The sequence below is a fragment of the Dermacentor andersoni genome, chromosome 10 (assembly GCF_023375885.2).
Source record: "Dermacentor andersoni chromosome 10, qqDerAnde1_hic_scaffold, whole genome shotgun sequence".
Lineage (NCBI taxonomy): Eukaryota > Metazoa > Arthropoda > Arachnida > Ixodida > Ixodidae > Dermacentor > Dermacentor andersoni.
The window spans coordinates 51,572,176-51,588,262 of record NC_092823.1 but is presented as its reverse complement, the minus strand read 5'-3'; positions in this window follow the sequence as shown (position 1 = coordinate 51,588,262).

Genomic DNA, 16,087 nt, shown 5'->3' with positions numbered 1-16,087 from the left:
AACAGCAATGTTTCTGTATCATACTGGATGTCACATTACACAAAACAGATCATGCGGATGCTTTATAGATTACTTTATCAGGTGTCACTTCATCGTTTTTACAGAATTGAAAAATTCACAAGTCCCATAACTTCTATATAAAAAAAAGCGACATGAAACGTAGGGTCCCATACAATAAGCCGTTTCTTTTTTCAAATGTCATATGGTCTTATTGAGTATAGGAGTTATGGGGAATACGGGGTTTTCTCCAGCAGGGTAAGAACACATATCTATGCACTCTTTTCAATAAAGATGCTATGACAAAGTTGAATCAGTTCAATCACCGTGGAATATCTAGCTTGAATGACATGTCGGAACTTTGAAACTACGTTACTTTTGTTAGATTCTCTACGCCTGGTGTTAGATGCTCTAAGCCTGCGATTCAGATAATGAGATTGGGCTGTAGTTCAAAACAGTTTGCCTTTTGGTAGAGTTAAACAGTGGCATGACGTTCCAGACAACCGGAACAGCAGATCAACTATTAAGTAGTAGTAAGTGTTTTATTTACAGTAAGCAATATACAAAGCTCACTGCAGGGACAGGGGCTAAAGGCAATGAAGCCTGACAAAGGTCCCTGTCCCTCCGCAGTTCGTGGCAGCGCAAACGCTTCGAGTTCAACAGAGTAAATAAAAAAAGGATTGCAATACATCAGTGTCAGGAAAATGGACAACTAGCAACTTGCAACTTTATACATATAAACTATTATGCAGGCTACCGAGAACTCCAATACGTGTATTGCTTTTCGCGCATTTTGACAGTATGTCATCGTAGATTCTAGCAGCATCGTTAGAATATATTAGGTATGTTGAGGTATCTGTTTTCTAAGACACTGCACACAACTCCCAAAGCCGTGTAGCATGCCAGACAACACTACATCGGGTCAACATGTCTGCGTTTCCTCAATAAATTATCCTCTCTCTCGCCATGTTTATCTGAAGTTCCACTTGGAAAGTGTTTCCAATATAAAATTTATCACACAAGGAACGTGGCCGTCAAAAAATCAGCGCATTGCGTTGCACTGCCCGAAACACCACATTCTAGTCTTTCACCATACATATGTGAGGCGCAGCCTCTGTTCACATATGCGTTTTGAAAGCACGCAATTGCATTCCAACGCTTGGAGAGCACAGCGGCAAGATTTCGCAACAAATGCCTAACATTCGAAATTTTACTTCTGAACACAGAATATTGGTCCTTCTTTTTACTTGGGCAAATACCGGGCAAAGCGCCAAATTAGCCAGAACATAGAAACCATAGCCACAATTGCCGTTCCAAAGGTCATGACGCACGGTCTGGCACGCATGCTGCTGATGCGTGCCACAATAACGACAGGACATGCGACATTCACTGTAGCACAGAAAGAGGAAGCAACGGAGCTGTTACAAGAACTAGTGTACATGGGGCAGGCAAATCTGTGCTCCTACATAAATCGAGATACATGGCACGCACCACAGTTGACAAGAAAAAGAAAGACATTGAAACCAACCGGGAATCGGCTGAAGAAATAAAGGCCAACATTCAGATAGTACAGTGCAGCAGAGTCAGACCCCAGCAATACAGATGCATGGTTTTACACTAAACCGAGGCCGTGAAGCTACGAAGCCGCCCGCCGAATCGGCTATGGAATGGTATAATGGAGATTAGCAAACAAAAGTGGCAAAAGTATTAAGGGTCGCCATCATCGGCTTACTGCTGACAGCCTAAGGAGCGAACCTAACTGCTTTTTTTCTATTTTGTGGTCTTTATTTATGCATGTATTGAAACTTAGAAAATCTTGCCCTTTCCTGAAGACACCCTTGTACGGTTTCATACAGGGGGACTCCTGCAACTTCTGCGAGACTTCAACCGTGTTCTTGTAATGGGGATATGCTGAAAATTAAGTTTCACAAAGGTCAAGCTGTAGGTTGGAAAGAGCAGTCATATGGCCCTCTCGATCATTTACCTGGAGAATGCGCGTGGCCCAAGCTTCTAGTTAGATAATGTTGAATTGAAATCTCTCTCAAAGTCGTAGGTTATGACGAAATCTTATTACTTGCGGAAACGCACACCGGCATGTGCCGTTTGCCATCCACCCTCCACACTATAGCGCGTCCAGAGTAGTATAGCTTAATTTGAGGGCGTTGCGCTTAGTTCTGAACAAGCAATTACTAGAATTTGTTCATTGGAACCATGTATATTATAGTGTAAATTATACTGCAGTTCATCTCAAGCATTTAGGTATGTGGGTTTCTTCTCGCATTGTTTTGGGCACCTTAAATGGAACCTTAAACGCCAGTTAGATCTTTGGGATGCATTGCATCTGCGGCAGGAGGCATACCAGGAGCAACGGCACGTGCACACGCACCGGTGTTCATTCCGCCACAGACTTGGGAAGGAAACGCTCAAGTGGTATAGTTAATTATGCAGGTGCCTTTCGCTTGCGTCACGTTCTTAATGAAGGAGTTGATTGCCAGTTTCATTATTGGTCCCCTCGTGGCAGCTACTGGGTTCGAATGTTGTGTTAGACGTCACTGGCTTCGACATCGGCCAAAGTCATAGCGATAAGGTTATAACGTTCCTTCGCCAGAGTACAAAACATAACTAAGTCGGCATTCCATCTAATGTTGCCACTGGCGTCATATTATCGCTGTTGTGGTGCAAACGCTGGCGTCCCACAGACGCCCACATTTGCCTCACTTTTACGAAAGTATGGGCCATCCGTTAGCGCTGTGAAGAACAACAAGTGGAACTGCATAGCTAGGTATCTGCGAGTGGCACCGCAGTGCTTCGCATATGAATGATTCCCATAGGGCGCAAGACCTGCGCACTATTTATTTACCTATGACAATTCTTTTTTGCAATGCCACAACAATAAATTCTTGTAAAAAAACGTGGGTTTCTGCTACCGGCCGCCTCCTTTCAGTTTCAAATAACAGATCCATAACACCAACTTGTTGAATAAATTTCGTCATTAAGCAATGGCAAGAAGCGGAGTTGCTTCGTTGCGGCCACGTGTTATTTGGTTTCGACATGAGCGTATTTTCATGAGTGTAGAATTGAGCGCACAGTTCAAAACGGCGGCGCCGTGGCTGTACTAACTGCTGGCACAGCGTACGAAGTAACAAGTCCGATGTGGTTTCAGACTGCGTCAAAGTAGTCGACACGACAATGACCTCTCACTTATTCACATCACACATTCATGGCTATGGGGGGAAAATATTACGGGGAAGTGTTTAGAGGCAGCGAGGTTAAATTGCAATTCCGGGATAAATTGCGCGCGTAGAACGTGGACCTATATTCACGAAAAGCTCGTAGGCTATAATTGATCGTAAGAAAAAAAATTCAGCCAATCACGATGCTTGATATCTTATCAGCAAATGGGGTCAGCCAATGGGAGAGAAAGTTTACTAACGAAGCGCTATGTGAATTCAGCCAGTGGTTACTGGGTGCATACCCATATTCGCCCTTCTCTATCAGTTACGATGACAAACAGAATAGCTGGAAGACCACGTACGCGATAGGCTGGCCGAAGAGTGTTGAGGAAAGAAGTGTGTAATTGTTCTAGATCACTATTTGAATACATAAGAAAGGAAATAACTGAAGTTTTATCTGTTTATCATAATAGTCATCATTCGTTTCAATGTTCGATGAAATCGGTAGTATATTGAATGATCAAATTTATGCAATTGCGTCTGCAGCGTTTATCCCATGCACGGTTGTATATTTCCATCGTTATGAGTTAACTAATATAAATTTCAACAATGTATTTCACGAACTTAATTTGCCAGCAGCAGTTATCACGTCTAGGAAACCAGGCTACTAAACTGGTGTTTTGCTGTAAGTATCAGAACGGCTGTTCGGGATGAAACGACCAAGAAGTGTCTCATCAGAATTCTCCTAGGCGAATTTTCATATCCGATTTCAGATCCGAAAATTGCGCACCGAGGAAAACTAACCCTGATAATTTTAGCGCCAACAATCTCGTTTGTGAAAAGCAGTACCCGGGTTATCTGCCACATTCTGATGCCCAGCATCAGTAACTATCTGGGTCATACCAGCAGGTGCATCATCGAACCTAATAAAAATCTCACAGAGTTGCGACAAATGTGTTTCTCGCACGTAATTCAAATGATTGTTGGTGCTGCCCCTATTTTATAATAGTGTTGTTTTGAGAACATACAAGTACGATGCAAATCCTTCGTTCACAAACAGCGAAAGCATCAACAGCTCTCATGAATCGTGCATTAGAGAACCCGCCATAGATTGTTTGCCTCAAACCGGCAATTCATACGTATGGGGACAATAATTTCTTAAATGGCTTGGCTGTGTTGAAATCTTGGTTTTTATTGGTTTCGTTTTACTATTGTGGGTTTCATTGGCTGCGCATTATATGTGGCGCAATTTGCAAAACTATGCGTATGGCAAGGTTCTTGGCTGAAACACTTTTCTTGAAGGTACGGCCGCATTTGGATGCTTGTACATCCTCGTGACCCACCACTTTTTCGCAGTACCATTCGCTCTAACCAAAACAATGGGCTGTTCTGAATCATCAAAGGCGCAGTAGTCGCAGTTTGGGCGAGAATATATTTGTGAACAAAGTTGGCAGCAAACACTGATTCGCAATCGAAACATATGTAATCCATGAAACATTCAAATCGATATTACAAAAGACCAATAAAATTTAGGCCTAATACTAAGTCTGCGTGCTGAATATTGTTAAAAGCATCTGTGGTTGAGAACCGTCCGCACAATAATAACTGAATCTTTTGAGGCCTTTCTCCTATAGAAAAAGTCCATAAACATTAAGAGCTCGCGAACGATATGCGAAACTGAAGAAACAAGAATGTACCCGATAAAACGAACTACATCTGCGCAGAAAGACTATCTGCAACCTTTAAATATTCAGTCCGATTTTAAATTGCCCTTTCACAAGGTCTTCTTGAGGTGTGAATCTTAATAGGTTGGCAACCACTGTCGCTCGCTTAGGCGCGCCCCACTTTATAGATAATTGACAAGACCACAAATTCTTGATCTAGCATTTCTTAAATAAAACGCGATGAAAGATTCTGCTATGACCCTAAAAAAATCGGGTATAACTGGTTCGCAGCAAAACATCTAACATTCAAGGCAGAGCCATTCTAAATGTTGATATCATGCGCAGCATTGGAAAAGCGGCTATATAGATCTCGCCCACCGGAAGACTGTCATTCTTTCAGGCATTGCTGTCGACGCTGTCCTTCGCGCCCACCATAATCTATTGTTGTTATAGTTTTCCGATTATCGTGCAGCGTTTATTAAATACAAATGTTATACTGCTGAAGTTTAGATGATGTCGGAGAAGATGTGATCACAAAGCCTCGCTTTGAGAGCAATTATAACAATAAATACGAAATAAGACAGCAATGTCGTGGGCATTATTGCAGCGTAAGAAGCATGACATTTCAGAACGCAAAAAAATAAGGAAATCTCGCATATACCAATTGCTCGCGAGCGCCCTAAGAACCTTGCACAATGTTAAAACTATAGCATCACAATAACGTCCACTGTTGCCGCAAATGCTGGATTATCGGACGTTACTTGGTAATACTGAATACCTATTTTCTATTGCAGATATGCAAAAAAGGACAATGCCAGTATTGAAACAAAGATATGCACTCGGGTCAAGATACTCACGCTGCTATATATTCCTGCTGCTTTAAATAAACGCAAAATCTATGATTTCGATGTGGTATTGGGAAATACATGGGCGCTATAACGTAAAGCTATTCCAAACTTTTCTATTCAATTCTGCAATCGGTCCTCCGAGATTGGTCAAGAACTATTTTGGTCCACCCACTTCGACTCTCTGTCATGCGACGCCACGAAATCCGCGATAGCTCCCCTTGTGATATGTCGTGTGTACGCTGAACATGCATAACTTGACCGAACAAAAAAAATGTTATTTCTTATTTAGCACCTTTTCGCCATTAGCCTTCGGCTATTGGTCAAATGTTTTCGGGTTGCATACAATTCACCTGCCTGTCACGCGATGTCACAAAAGCTCCAAAACTCACCGTGTCAATGGGACGTGAACGCGTTAAAGATTGATTATTATAACGAACAAAACTGCATTTTATTCTGAATAGCCGCAGACTGCCCCATTCCGAAAGGAATAAAAAATGGCTGCCGCCGATTGCTCAGGCACCTGCCATGGTTGCTCAGTAGCTATGGTGTTGGGCTGCTGAGCACGAGGTCGCGGGATCGAATCCCGGCCACGGAGGAAGCATTTCGATGGAGGCGAAATGCGAAAACGCCCGTGTACATAGATTTAGGTGCACGCTAAGGAACCCCAGGTGGTCAACATTTCCGTAGTCCTCCACTATGGCGTGCCTCTTAATCAGAATGTGGTTTTGGCACGTAAAGCCCTATAATTTAATTTTTAATTGCTCAGGCGCTAGCAACTCGCACGAGCCGGTGAGCTTCGATTTTTCTCCGTACAGTAAAACCTTCTGTCTGGCAGTGTAACGTTTTCGAGCCCTTTTATCTCGTTTACGCGTCCTCACTCTGCCAACTCTCCTTTGCTGAGGATCCGTTTTAGAGGCATTCTTAGCCTTCCGTTGCAAGCCGCTGCGATTTTCGACCAGCCACTGTAAGTAAGGGAAAGCGGACCAATCGCAGACGCCGGCACCACCCTATTTATACGGTTATCGATTTTCAGTGCACTGGCTCGGCCCCATTCAATCCCTCTCCATTTGAGCGTGATCCTCGCCTTCTGTCAGCCAATTAGATTGAATAGGCCCCTCAGTGTGGGCAATGCTATTTGTTTTTAAAGCAAACAAAAGTGACCTGCTATAAACGGGGTGAGCGTTTGATTGGTCTGTTCAGACAACCCTGCGGGTCACCACCCGATGCTTGCGTCGGCCGTTACGCAAGTTTGACGGGAGGACATTGGAATAAAACATATTGAATGCTTTTACGTAAATAGGGTCTTTGTTTGAGTAGTAACTAGCGCATGTATTACGGCACTGTATAAGAGGTTGGAGGTCAGAGACCGGATTCTCTTATGTTCTGACTGCTTTCCCAGATGATCTGGTTTTGTTCAAGCAACCTGCCCGAATGTTATCGAGCGCCTGCATAACGGCTGTAAAGCCGCGAAAAAGTTGCTTTTCCACAGTTCCCACATGTTGGCCCCTAATCGATGAGTTGCACATCTTACGATTGTCTGGCTATACCGCCGAAATAGTGACGCACATTCAAAACATTTGTTTCGTCAGTGTCACATATTCTTGTCACAGGCACACTTGAAAAACCACAGCCAGTAGTGCGCACTTCGCGAGTTTCCTCCAAAAACATCTGGTTCAGCAATGCCTCATGCTTATTTCTCTCGATTAAGCGCTTCGACGAAAGTTATCAGTATTTTATTTTGTTGCATATTGTGCCTTTGCAGTTCTGCAACAATCAAGTCTAGGCTCACCTTCCTGGCAGGCGTTTTCTCTTTGAGAGTGCCATGCTGTATGGGTTCCAGAACGAGTTCGCTCAGTGTCTGCAGCTGTAGATTCACTGTTACGGATCCTGTTTCTACGAGGGCTTGGCGGCTGATTGCAGCTTGTTGCAGAAGAACGTTGATCAGCGCGCTAGAACTAACTTTGAGAGGAAGGTCCGCCGCTGGCTCACCGTGCCCTTGGTATCGGGTGATCACATCAGACACCGATGACGCCTAGTCGACGAAAAATGTCACCCGCATGTCTGATCTTCGAAAACTGTCGGCTGCGCCAAAATGTAGCGTTACTAACTAGAACGGCAGTGTAAATGACCTAATCTCAATGATACAGCTGTCGTCGGCAATTTTATTCCAATTTCTTCGTCCTCACTTCCCCTCTAGCCCAGTTTTTTGTCCTCTTTCATGCATCACTCCTCAATGACGCTGACGCACTGTCAATATTACTTGTACACGAATCAAGTGAGGATTCCAAGAAAATCAATCATTTTAAGATGTGGGAAGGGCTCCAGTTTATCAATGGAAAGTACCACGTACCGCCAAGTAAGGTTCCAAGGATTCTTCATATGTACCATGACACTCCTGGATCGGGCGGGCATGATGGCTTCTGGCGCACTTATAAGAAATTGCTCATGAGATTTACATGACCGGGCATGAAAAACGACATCAGCCATTACATCCGCACATCCCACCTCTGCCAGGTGAACAAAGGTATTTCAAACAATCGACAGACGTTATGACAAACCCTGAATACTCAAGCGTCCCGTTCGAAGAAATTCATTTGTACTTCGCGGAGTTCAAAACGAAGGGGGAAGGAACGCAAGCTTTCTTGCCTTCTTTCTTGCGCAAGCGAGCGCAAGCTTTATTGCTCTCCATAGATGAGTGCACAAGGACAATTGCTGCTAAAGCTGGCATAGAAGACGCAAAAAGCGTAACAGATCTCCTCAAGGGCGAGTGTTTTAAACACACAAAGACGGTCGTCTGCAACAGACGAGCGGCACTCCGGCTTTCCGGAGTGCCAAATTATTAAAGTGGGCACCGGAGCACGGCATAATGGTCAAGTATTCTTTTCCAAACCATCCGGCAGGGAACGATCTAGCGGAACGTGCCATACGAGACGTCAAACAGTATCTGAAGATGTATCCAGACTTTGCCGGTGGCTGGAAGTGCTGTCTTGAGGCCACTGTGAAACATTATAACAGATCGTACGCCACTAGTTTAGGCTACAGCCCTCATTTCGCAACTTCGGTTACAGCGCCCATACTTCCTGCAGATCGTGAGCTAGGCCTCCTAGAGAACCCCGAACTCGCTGAGGCAAGGAAAACTGTTAAAGAACAGGTCTACAAGCGCCGCATGAATAGAAACTTAGATAAAAGGCACAGTAGCGAGATACCGGACATACAACCTGGAGACTACGTCCTTGTAAGGAAAGAAGCTGTACCTTCATATTCTAATTTTGGCGGGACCATTTCAAGTGATTAAGACTGCATTGCAGCATGTAATATTGGAGAACGTCTGATACAACGGAGCCTCGGGTCAAACGGAGCGTGCGATTATTGTTAACATATTCAAGCATAACCCTAGGAGGTGTAATCAAAAGAAGTCTGGAAGAGTGACGCCGTCTGTGCTGGTTGCATGGAAGAAGACGAAGAAGTGGGCTAGGGGAGAAGTGAGGATGAAGAAGTTGGAACAAAATGGCGCACGACACCCGCCTCACGCAGATTATGTCATTGCTACTGCCGTTCCAGTTGGAAACGCTACTTTCTATATATATATATATATATATATTGTCACGTGGTCGTGACGTTGAATAACACAGTAGCAGTACTGTGAACGACAAAACTAACTTTTATTGGGCGAACCTGTGCCCACAAAACAGGCTACACTTATAGCACAATGATAGCGGCGAACACGCTCGGCGATCGTCGAAAATCTCCCCAGCGGGTCAAGCGCGTCGGCTTTTATACAGCAGTCGTCGAATGTTCCAGACTAATCGCTGGGACCCGCGCGTATTCCACAATGTTCTACGCCATTCGCGTCAGGCGATGAAATCAGATAACATAAGGTTCGGCGACAACAGACAGCCGGGTAGAATCATCGATAACTTTCCAGAAACGTCGGATACATGCAGGCGCGTCCGTCGCTGTGCGATTACAGTTGTTAAGCGGCGAAACGTGGTCGCCCGATAAAGATAAGTACACGTGTCATTACCCCCCTCTTAAAAAGCATCGCCCCGATGCTGCTAACAAACGAAAGTAACAAAGAAAAGCACTCGTAGCAAAGAAAACAACAAACTAAGGAAGTTCATCGGCGTCCGTAAAATGGTTTAAGGCGCACCACGTGGACCACTTCAGATCGTGCGCGGCGCCGCTGTGAGTGCGAAATGCCGTCTGGCACGACCTCATAGTCTAGTGCGCCAATACGTCGGATGACCTTGTAGGGTCCGAAATAGCGTCGCAGCAGCTTCTCACTGAGTCCTCGCCGGCGTATCGGGGTCCATACCCAAACACGGTCGCCGGGCTGGTACTCGACGAAGCGTCGCCGGAGGTTGTAGTGTCGGCTGTCGGTACGCTGCTGGGTCTTGATCCGTAGGCGGGCGAGCTGTCGGGCTTCTTCGGCGCGCTGGAGATAGGTAGCGACGTGAAGATTTTCCTCGTCAGTGACGTGCGGCAGCATGGCGTCGAGCGTCGTCGTCGGGTTCCTGCCGTAAACCAACTTGAATGGCGTGATCTGTGTTGTTTCTTGCACCGCCGTGTTGTAGGCGAAGGTGACATACGGCAGGACCGCGTCCCACGTCTTGTGCTCGACGTCGACGTACATCGCTAGCATGTCGGCGAGGGTCTTATTCAGCCGCTCCGTAAGACCATTCGTCTGCGGATGGTAGGCCGTTGTCCTCCTGTGCCTTGTCTGACTGTAGTTCAGAATGGCTTGAGTGAGCTCCGCTGTAAAGGCCGTTCCTCTGTCGGTGATGAGGACTTCTGGAGCACCATGTCGCAACAGGATGTTCTCGACGAAAAATTTAGCCACTTCGGCTGCGCTGCCTTTCGGTAGAGCTTTAGTTTCAGCGAAGCGGGTGAGATAGTCCGTCGCCACGACAATCCACCTATTTCCGGAAGCTGATGTCGGAAACGGTCCCAACAAGTCCATCCCGATCTGCTGAAAAGGTCGGTAAGGAGGCTGGATCGGCTGTAGTAATCCCGCTGGTCTTGTCGGTGGTGTCTTGCGTCGCTGACAGTCGCGGCATGTCTTGACGTAACGGGCGACATCGGTGGTTAGGCGTGGCCAGTAATACCTTTCTTGTATCCTCGATAGCGTCCGGGAGAAACCGAGGTGCCCAGCGGTCGGATCGTCATGTAGGGCGTGCAGTACTTCTGGACGTAGCGCCGACGGAACAACAAGAAGGTGGTTGGCGCGGACTGGTGAGAAGTTCTTCTTCACGAGTAGGTTGTTTTGAAGCGTGAACGAAGATAATCCACGCTTAAATGCCCTTGGGACAACGTCGGTGTGCCCTTCCAAATACTCGATTAGGGCTTTTAGCTCCGAGTCTCCTCGTTGCTGTTCGGCGAAGTCTTCCGCGCTTATTATTCCAAGGAAGGCGTCGTCATCCTCGTCATCTTGCGGCGGCGCGTCAATGGGGGCGCGGGATAGGCAATCGGCATCTGAGTGTTTTCGTCCGGACTTGTAGGTTACAGTGATGTCGTATTCTTGTAGCCTGAGGCTCCACCGTGCCAGCCGTCCTGAGGGGTCTTTTAGGTTAGCTAGCCAACACAACGCGTGATGATCGCTGACCACCTTGAATGGCCTGCCATATAGGTAAGGGCGAAATTTCGCTGTGGCCCAAACGATGGCGAGGCATTCCTTTTCGGTTGTAGAATAATTGCCTTCTGCTTTTGACAATGATCGGCTAGCGTAAGCTATCACGTGTTCATGTCCATCTTTTCTCTGGACTAGGACGGCACCGAGGCCTAGGCTACTGGCGTCAGTGTGTATTTCGGTATCGGCGTGCTCGTCGAAGTGCGCAAGTACGGGCGGCGACTGCATGCGTCGTTTGAGTTCTTGAAATGCGTCGCCCTGTGGCGTTTCCCACTTGAACTCGACGTCACATTTAGTTAGCTGTGTCAGCGGCTCAGCGATGCGTGAAAAGTTCTTGACAAATCGCCTGTAGTAGGCACACATGCCAAGAAATCTACGCACTGCCTTCTTGTCGGTGGGCTGCGGGAACTTTGCAATGGCAGCTGTTTTCTGCGGGTCGGGGCGTACTCCGGATTTGCTGATGACATGGCCTAGGAATAGAAGCTCATCGTAAGCGAAGCGGCACTTTTCTGGCTTCAGAGTGAGCCCTGATGACTTGATGGCCTCTAGTACTGTGGCAAGCCGCCTAAGGTGATCGTCAAAATTTTCGGCGAATACAACGACGTCATCCAAGTAAACGAGACAGGTCTGCCACTTCAATCCTGCTAAAACCGTGTCCATCACGCGCTGGAACGTTGCAGGCGCCGAGCACAGTCCAAATGGCATAACCTTGAACTCGTAGAGGCCGTCTGGGGTGATGAAGGCGGTCTTTTCACGATCTCTTTCGTCGACTTCTATTTGCCAATAGCCAGACTTGAGGTCCATCGAGGAGAAGTATTTAGCGTTGCAGAGCCGATCCAATGCGTCGTCTATCCGTGGGAGAGGGTATACGTCCTTCTTCGTGATCTTGTTCAGACGACGATAATCGACGCAGAAACGAAGGGTTCCGTCCTTTTTCTTCACCAGGACAACAGGAGATGCCCACGGGCTTTTCGACGGCTGGATGATGTTGTCGCGCAGCATTTCGTCGACTTGTTCTCTTATAGCTTCACGTTCTCGCGGCGAAACTCGGTAAGGGCTCTGGCGAAGTGGTCGAGCGTACTCCTCGGTGATTATGCGATGCTTGGCGACTGGTGTTTGTCGAATCCTCGATGACGTCGAAAAGCAGCCTTTGTATCGCCGGAGCAGACTTCTGAGCTGCTGTTGCTTAATCACGGGGAGACTTGGATTAATGTCGTAGTCTGGTTCGGCAACCATGGTCGTCGGGGTAGATGCGGCGGAATCCGAGAGGACAAACGCATTACTTGTTTCCAGAATTTCCTCGATGTATGCGATCGTCGTGCCCTTGTTGATGTGCTTGTACTCCTGGCTGAAGTTTGTCAGCAACACTTTCGTGTTTCCTCCGTGCAGTCGAGCGATCCCTCTTGCGACGCAAATTTCACGGTCTAGCAGTAGACGTTGGTCGCCTTCGATGACACCTTCTAAGTCAGCGGGTGTTTCGGTGCCGACCGAAATAACAATGCTGGAGCGAGGCGGGATGCTCATCTGATCTTCGAGCACACTCAAGGCGTGGTGACTACGAGGGTTCTCCGACGGTATCGCATGGTCTTCCGACAGAGTTATTGACTTCGACTTCAGGTCGATGACTGCGCCGTGTTGGTTGAGGAAGTCCATGCCGAGAATGACGTCTCGTGAACACTGTTGGAGGATAACGAAGGTGACAGGGTAAGTCCGGTCGTGAATGGTAATTCTTGCCGTGCACATTCCAGTCGGCGTTATGAGGTGTCCTCCGGCGGTACGAATTTGAGGGCCTTCCCACGTAGTCTTAACTTTCTTCAACTGGGCGGCGATGTGTCCACTCATGACGGAGTAATCAGCCCCTGTGTCGACTAAGGCGGTGACTGCGTGGCCGTCGAGAAGCACGTCGAGGTCGGTGGCTCTTTGTCTTGCATTACAGTTCGGTCTTGGCGTCGGATCACGACTGCGTCGCGTTGACTTGTGGCTGGTATGTGACGTCGTCAGGTCGTCTTTCGTCGTCGCATTCTTTCCTTCCAGACTTCGTCGGGACGGCGGCGTGTCGTTATGTCGTCGAGGTAGTTTCTTCGGCGTCTTCGTCGGCGGCGGAGGATCTTCGACAGTTCGACGGACAGCAACCGCACCTCCATCGGTTGCTGCTTTTAGTTTTCCGGATATGGGCTCGCTGACCGGCCCCGAGCTGGGCCAGTGTATGGTCGGCGCTGCGGCGACAGGTAGCGGCCTGGTGATGGTGAACGCGACGGTCGTCGAGAACTCCACTGAGTAGCCGCGAGGTAGTCAGCGATATCGCGAGGGCGTTCACCTTGCTGCGGGCGCGGAGCGTTGACGGCGAAACCTCGCAGTCCCATTTCCCGGTATGGACATCGTCGGTAGACGTGACCCGCTTCCCCGCAGTGGTAGCAGAGCGGGCGGTGGTCAGGAGCGCGCCAAACGTCGGTCTTCCTCGGGTAGCTCCGCTGGGCGACGGGTGGGCGCGCTGTCGGCGGCGGCGGCGCTGGTCGACGGAATTGCGGCGTTACAGGGCCCTGGCGCGGTCGCTGAGGAGGGCCTTGACGGCGTACGACGGCGGCGTAGGTCATCGCTTCGGGTTGGGGTTGCGGTAATTGAGGTTGCACCTCCGGAACTCCAAGCGACCGCTGAACCTCATCTTTGACGATGTCAGCGATCGAGGCCACTTGAGGCTGCGACGACGGGAAGATCTTCTGAAGCTCCTCTCGTACGACTGCCCTGATAGCCTCGCGCAGGTCTTCGGAGGCCAGTGATTGAACTCCGGCATAGTTTGTAGCGTTGGTGCGGCGGTCGAATTGCCGGTTTCGCATCTCGAGTGTCTTCTCGATGCTAGTGGCCTCGCGAAGAAACTCGTCGACAGTCTTCGGTGGGTTTCGTACCATACCGGCGAAAAGTTCCTCCTTAACACCACGCATTAGTAGCCGGACTTTCTTTTCCTCGGACATTTCCGGGTCGGCGTGGCGGAATAGGCGGCTCATTTCTTCTGTAAAAATCGCGGTGGTCTCGTTGGGCAGCTGCACTCGGGTTTCCAGTAGTGCTTGGGCTCGTTCTCGGCGTACAACGCTTGTGAATGTCTGCAGGAAGCCACTTCGGAAAAGGTCCCAGGTCGTTAACGTGGCTTCTCTGTTCTCGAACCACGTCCTGGCAGCGTCTTCCAATGCGAAGAAGACATGTCGCAGTTTGTCGTCGCTGTTCCAGCTGTTAAATGCAGCGACCCTCTCGTACGTCTCGAGCCAGGTTTCCGGGTCCTCGAATGTTGAACCGCGGAACGTGGGGGGCTCCCTGGGCTGCTGCAGCACGACGGGGGATGCTGGGGCTGCCATTGGGGACGACTTGGTGGCAATCTTCCTGCACGTCTCAGGTAGGAGTCCGTGCTCTGGGGGCAGTCCTTGCAGCCGGCGGCTAGCTCGCTGGTCTTGGGCGACGTTGGTTTTGTCCTCGGGCTTCGGGCTTGGATCGCGGCTTTGCGGGGGCGTTCGGTACATGAACGCACAAGCACCTCCACCAGATGTCACGTGGTCGTGACGTTGAATAACACAGTAGCAGTACTGTGAACGACAAAACTAACTTTTATTGGGCGAACCTGTGCCCACAAAACAGGCTACACTTATAGCACAATGATAGCGGCGAACACGCTCGGCGATCGTCGAAAATCTCCCCAGCGGGTCAAGCGCGTCGGCTTTTATACAGCAGTCGTCGAATGTTCCAGACTAATCGCTGGGACCCGCGCGTATTCCACAATGTTCTACGCCATTCGCGTCAGGCGATGAAATCAGATAACATAAGGTTCGGCGACAACAGACAGCCGGGTAGAATCATCGATAACTTTCCAGAAACGTCGGATACATGCAGGCGCGTCCGTCGCTGTGCGATTACAGTTGTTAAGCGGCGAAACGTGGTCGCCCGATAAAGATAAGTACACGTGTCAATATATATATATATATACGACAACGTAACCCATCAAGCCATCCTGGACGCCTTGAGCGATGTCGGCCTAGGCAGCCTTGTTTTTCGGTGGATATCCAGCTTCTGGAAGGACAGGTCATTCTTTGTGTAAACAGAGGACGGGTGCGTCATCACAACGCAACACCTACCGAGGCTTACCACAAGGCGGAGTCTTGAGCCCCACTCTATTTACCCTGGTGCTCATCGACCTGGTTCATACCCTTCCAGAATCCGTCCATGTGTCGATCTATGCAGGCGATATATGCATTTGGTTATCAGGAGCGACGCGTCCTCAGGTGCGCGCCAGACTTCAAAAAGCGGCCACACTAACATCAGATTATCTTCGAGCACGAGGTCTGGAGCTATCCTGCGAGAAGTGCTCTATAGTCGCTTTCACGCGTAAAGCAATAAAACCGTACGTTATCAGAATTAATGCGCAGCCTATTGCCTACAAGAAGACGCACTGCTTTCTAGGAGTGATATTAGATCGAGACCTTTCCTGGAGTCCTCATATCTCCTACCTAAAAAGGAAATTAGTCATGATAGCCCACGTACTCAGATTTCTGGCGCGAAAGTCATGGGGTGGGTCTGTGAGTGCGATGCTTCAACTCTATAACGCACTGTTCCTCGGTCTCCTGCGCTATAGCTTACCTGTACTGGGTGGGACCGGGAAGACCAACCTCCGTGCCCTCAAATCTGTAGAAGCTCAAGCTTTGCGAATTTACCTTGGTCTTCCCAAATGTGCGTCCACTGCAGCAACAATAGCCATCGCGTATGACCACCCCATCAACACGTATCTTCAAGTCGACA